The following is a 5,726-nucleotide window of genomic DNA, read 5'->3' on the forward strand; positions in this document are numbered from 1 at the left end:
AAACTGAACCTAAACTACATTTAACACCGAAAGTAAAGTGCTCAAAAAATCAGGATCAGTCTTAAACTCTCCCCTCTGTACATGTTAACCTAAAACACCTGAAGCATGAGATTAAACTATTATAGATTTCTGAGGTGTCTGCAGCGTGGCTCTGAATGAGGTCCGCAGCTGAAAAAGGAACTTTATTAATTCTGTTCTTTATGCATCTTTGCAAACATCACATAAAGCACAAATACAGTCTTTGCAGAGCACCTCCGACAGCAGCAGGACGTCCCTGCAGAGATACTTTGTGTTCCAGCAGCTGCAGCATGAAATGATGTCAGCACGAATGGTGGCCTTCCAGCCTCGTTAGGAAACAGCCTGCTGCTGTTCTGGCACAGTATCATGTAAATATTTGTTCAGAACTCAACCTACTGAACGCTGGGGTTCAAGAGCAGAAAGAGAAGCTCTCTGCTCTCTGATAAGGACCCTGAACGCAGCACCACATGACTTGAAAATAGACTGAGCTGTGCTGTGACAAAGGTGAAATGTTAATCACGGCAGTCGATCACAGCTGAACACGCTGTGTTCTAAGGCTTCTAACTATCTGTGGGTTCAGTCAGAAGCTGATGAAAATGAAATGGAGTTTACTGTTCAGGGAATAAATTATAAAACATACAGAAATCCATCATCTGCTTCCCAATCACTTCCAGTTTAGAGTCGGTTTGTGCTGGACATGTGTGTGTGTTGGGGGGAGGGGTCTTTTATCAGCACTATATGAGCTGGAATAATAAGAGTAATTATTCTCGGTGTGGAAGAATTTGAACGAAGTCAGAAACAGAGCAAAACAGGACAAAATCTGCTGTGAATAGACATAAATATTAAAGTGACTGAACACAAAAATTTGATTGGTGGTCACATGATTTTGACTAATAGTGCAAATTTGTTTACTGCATGTAATATTTAAATATTTATGTGCGATGTCATGTTAAGTTATAGCAGTTTGTTTCTGTGATCTCAATTGGTCAGAAGAGATTTTGTTGGCAGTGATCCTGAAAAAAAATATGAGTATTGTCCCTGTGCAACTTGTATGTACAGTATATATATATACAGTGTATACATACTGTGTATATGTGCAGTGCTGTGTTGAGTTGTGTTCTGGACTCTGCAGCTAAAAGTTGAAATCAGGTGAAGCGTGTGAACGAGGTGCAGTGGCTTTGGCTTTGATCCTGAACCTTTCAAATCAATCAGTGCTGCTTGTTTAAGGCCATTATGGGACCTCCGCTGTACATGGATGTGCTCATGTCTTTAACCTGCTCTGTCTAGCTTGGGGGAACTGTGAAAGCTTTTGTTAGTTTAAGTTTTATTCTCGCAGAAACCAGAAGAAGCGCACACATCTGTAATTTACACCTAAACTCCACCAGCTGTGGGAATAATTGCTCCATTTCCTCCACGTTAACGATCAGTGAACAATACCGAAGAAGAAATGATTACATTTAAATAACAATGGGCCTGATTTACATATGAAAGCTGCAAAATGCATCAGCACAGAGGTAAGGATGTCTTAATTAGCTACACACACACACACACACACAGTATATGATTTATTGCTGGTTCAGCTCTGTGTAGTTATACTGAGGCAGCTGATCCTGTTCATATGATGTATCACTTTAAAACATTTATGATACAGTTCCTGTAGCTCTGCTGTCCTGATTCTGTGGATTTAAATGTGTTTGTTGGTCTGTTAATTAAAAAGACAAAAATGCATTTTTTATTTGAAGGATAATTCTAATTAAATGTTTGAAAATTAATTAATCTGATATAATTAATTAAGATAAAAAAACGAAATGCCTAATTTATGTTAAATAATTATGTAATTCATAATTTCACTTTTTTAACTTTATAGAAGTTGAATAACAGCAGCTGACACCGACAAAAAAAAGACTCCAGATGTGTTTGAACGGCTGATTAATTATCAGCACTTTGTTGCTTTTATTCATGTTTTTATTAACGTCTGTTTTCATCATGTGGTTCACACATTTCCCTAAACTCAACAAAATGTAGAAATTAAAAATAAATTTCTTTATGAATTATGAATTAAATGGGATTTAAAATGTATCAACTTCAAGCTTTAAAGCTTAAATCATTTATTTATTTAAAGTTATTTTTTTCATGGTCTGTTTTTTCCTCAGTATTATTAACTATTTTTTAAAATTTCTTCTTTCTTGTTTATTTGTTCTTTATTTAAACTTTATTTCATTTCTTGAACTCTCGGTATAGCAGAGTGATGAGAACTTTCTCTGATGAATACTTGAATGGAAGCGGGGATGATCAGCATCAGCAGCTTTCAGAAGGACATGAAGAGCAATGTTCCCTCTAATTTTTCACGTGTCTGAGCGAACACGCAAACTCCTTGAGCGGTCTCTTGGACCTCTGTGAGCAACAGCAGACGTGTGCACTGTGGTCACGCCAGCATCGAATCCATCCAAGTTACATGGTTTATTACAATAATCAAATTACAGCATTTACATTTATGTTACACTACTTTTAATTAACTGCTTTAGCCCACTTACAATGTAAATTTAAAAAAAAAATCTTGTTCATGACCTGTGTAGCATGTTAACACTATTGGAAGTAAAAAATAACTTGAACTCCAATTTTGAAAACACAACTTTTTATTATTATTATTATTTTTTTTTATAAAGCTCTGACTTGTATTATGAGTCTGTGGTCTGGGAGAGAGTCCTGTAACTCTCTGTGTGCAGAATACAGTATATAATGACCAGTGCTGGGCAATTAATTATATAGTTACTTCTTCAAAAAAAGTTACTGAGTTTTGTAAACAAGAAAGTTTTTTGCAGCTGTTTACCTAAAAATGCAGCCAAGGCGTTTTTTAAATAAACATTTCAAACTATTTACAGAACAATCAGCTGTTCTGCATCAAATTTGATGCCACACAAATTATTTGTGCCACTCCAAAAAATCATTTTTGTCCACTATGAGATAAAGGAGAACAACAGCCTGATACCTGCAGGCCTGGCAACAGGAGATGTATCAATCCTGTAACACCTGTAACATTCAGCAGTCGCCTCATTGTTCTGACACACACAACAAAACTATTGACTACACTACACACTAACTACACAAGATTTGCGCTAAACGTCGCAAATCTCTCACATCTCAAAACACCGGCATCACTCCTAAAACTTCCCCCCTCCCTAAACAACTAAATGCTATGTTTTGATTGGTCGACATGGTGCATTTTTCAACCAATAGGAAAGGGCGGGGTTTTTTGGTTTTGTTTTTGCTCACAGGCTTTTGAGTGTTTTCCGTATAAAACGCCGTTTTTACCGTTTCTCCCCGCACTAAATATAAACAACGACAGTATTCAGGAAGAAAACCAAACATTGCATATTTTTATCATAACTCTGGTTTTACGTGGCCTATCAACACAATTTAAAAACTGGTATAAAGTCCACACCTTTTCCGTCAATTGTTCCGTCTGTCCTGCTCACATCTCCAATGGTTGTACACGTTGTCATTAATGTGGCTTCACTCCACATCAGCCGCTTTGCTAGCTAAAACACCGGCGTCGGCACATAAGGATGTATGGCAAGCCATTAGTGCCAATGGCTTGCCATAAGGACGCTGTCATAGCCTGTCAATGACATCAAAGTTAAAGAGAATATAGTTGTGATTGCTTGCAACATTATAATATTGTAAATGGTAAATGGCCTGTATTTGTATAGCGCTTTACTAGTCCCTAAGGGCCCCAAAGCGCTTTACACATCCAGTCACCCACCCATTCACACACTGGTGATGGCAAGCTACATTGTAGCCACAGCCACCCTGGGGCGCACTGACAGAGGCAGAGTGGTAATGGGTGTAAGAACACAAAATAGAAAATAGGCCTGGGATGGGAACAAAGAACTGGGGTGCAGGGCAGAAAGACAATCAACCCCCACCCCCAGGGCATGAAGCAAGAGTTAGAGGGTGAGGGGCAGACAAAGGGCAAATGGACACTACCATAAAAGGAGATGGGGATCAGGGTGTCAGCACCCTTGGCCACTTTCCATTGTGGGGGTGTTTACTGTAGGGGGGAGGAGACCAGAGGTTATAACTGTAACTGTTGCGTGGAGTTCTTTAGATCAGCCTTTAGCATAGGACTGCATAGGAGTGCAGTGTGCTGATCTCCAGATGCATCTGTAAGAATAATGGGTAATAAAAGGATTGTGTAAAACATGGAAACATCTCAGCGTGATCTCTACCAGGACCAAAAGAATTGCAGAGACTGGCGTTGTCTCAACAGTGGCATCGTTCTAATCCCATACAGGAGCAGCCAGTCACTTACTAACTAACACTGCAAAACAGAATTGTTACCGTATTTACCTTAATTTCAATTCAGGTTAGATTTTTTTGTGCGCAACACAGATTTTTTCTGCGCAGAGGCCGTGCCAGCAGTGCGCAATTGTGTACGCGCGCAGCTTAGAGGGAACACTGACGAAGAGATTGCAACTCTCCGGCAAACTGGGACCCATTCAGACCTTCCCTCAGCCCCTTGGCCACCTCCTCATTAAAATTACGTGAATACCAGTCTTACTGCCAGACTGCCCCCTCATAAGGCTCATTAGCCTCCATTCACATGAAGACAATAAAGATCCCTTCAGCCTCATTGATGGAGAAAACAATCAGTTTGCTCTTCTGAGTCAGTGCCTTAGATTAGATTAGATTAGATTAGATTAGATGAAACTTTATTAATCCTTCGGGTGGGTTCCTCCGGGAAATTCAGTTTCCAGTAGCAAGGCACCGAAAGAAGTTGCATTGTACAGATACATTAAGGGGAATGAGAGTAAGGATATAAGCATAAATACACCATATATACACATATACACATATATAGATACAGAATATACAATATGGATAAATAGGATTGCTCATTTGAGTGAGTATATTGCACAGTGATTATTGCACAGTCAAATATAAGAAAAAAAGACAAAACAAAAACAAAAAACAAATATTGCAAATATTGCACAGTGTAGAAAAGCACCTACAGCTCAGTTGTTCCACAACCAGTTCCTTGGTCTTTGAAGTGTTGAGTTGCAGGTGGTTTGTGTGACTCCATGTGACAAAGAGGACTTTGACTTTGTTTTCAGTCCTCAGACCTACATTGAGGCCAAGTGCGATTTAAAGATATGGAGGAGCTTATCTGTCTGTGAAAGACCAGCTGAGGAGAGATAACAACATTAAAATCCATTTATTGATTCATAATCGAATCTAAATAGCTGTGCACACAGGGTGCAGACTGAGAGCTGCAGCATTGGGTTTGAACACCCAATGCTGTGAAAATCACTGTATGGGCTCGAGAACACTTCTGAAAGAACATAAAAATATTAAAGAGAGTGGAGCAACCCCCTCCACATGCACACACACACACACACGCACACACATTTATTTGTGAAGGCTGACACACAGGAAGTAGTTCCTGCAGAAATACCTAATAGTGAAACATTAATGTGTTCACATCTTCGTTAAAGCCCTTGTGTTGTCTTCACCTGCTTAGGAGGTGAAGATCCAGATTAGTGCTTAAATTCAACTAGAGCACAGCTGGAAGCACTTGTGCGTGCAGCTGTGCTCAGCAGGGTGTGAAGATAAGGTGTTTTGACGCTGTGACGCCGATGACGTCATCTTGTGTTCTGGAACCTTCAATCTTCTGTCTCAGGTAATTCCTGATCTATCCGGTGGAGGGC

The sequence above is a fragment of the Aulonocara sp. 'chitande type north' Nkhata Bay genome, linkage group LG7, assembly GCF_057382095.1.
Source record: "Aulonocara sp. 'chitande type north' Nkhata Bay isolate Kocher_YH1m ecotype deep benthic linkage group LG7, A_spYH_male_GT1.1, whole genome shotgun sequence".
In the NCBI taxonomy this organism is placed as follows: domain Eukaryota; kingdom Metazoa; phylum Chordata; class Actinopteri; order Cichliformes; family Cichlidae; genus Aulonocara; species Aulonocara sp. 'chitande type north' Nkhata Bay.